The following is a 596-nucleotide window of genomic DNA, read 5'->3' as shown; positions in this document are numbered from 1 at the left end:
TTGAGAAGCGTGCCGGGAAGCCCCGAGCGGTTGGTGCTCGGCTGCCAGAGGACTCACACCAAACCTTTCTCCTGCAGGCGGGTCCTTCCTGGCTGCTCCCACCCAGCCTCCTCCTGGCTGCTGGTGGCGTGGCTGTGGTGCCCCTGTGCTGCGCGGGAGCGTGGCGTGGCGTGGCGGCTCTCCCTAAAAGTGGTGCGTTCTGGAGGCTGCCTGAACCTGCTCCGCCGCTGCAGCCGGCTTCCCCCGTGTCTTACTACCATCGTACGTGGTCTTTGCAAATTGTATCATATTGTACATGACTTCGGGTTGCCAGAGTTGTAGTGTTCTGACTGCAGTATTTCCATGTGTGTACATAAACCTGAATAAGCACAACTGAAATCCTGAATGAAGTGTATACGTTTCATATACCGATTGTCATACGAATGAGTTTTATAATTATTCCAATTTTGTTGTAGATTTCCAATCTTTCCTATTTATTTTGTACCAGATTTATTTGTATATTTTGTGATTTTGTTTAAAAGCATTTTGTTTATTTCTGTTCTTTTTAGATAAATGATGATTTTTTTTTCTGTTGAACATTCCAGTTTATGCATTTT

This window comes from Buceros rhinoceros, unplaced genomic scaffold (genome assembly GCF_000710305.1).
Source record: "Buceros rhinoceros silvestris isolate BGI_N320 unplaced genomic scaffold, ASM71030v1 scaffold2915, whole genome shotgun sequence".
NCBI lineage: Eukaryota > Metazoa > Chordata > Aves > Bucerotiformes > Bucerotidae > Buceros > Buceros rhinoceros.
Note: the sequence above shows the minus strand (reverse complement) of the source record.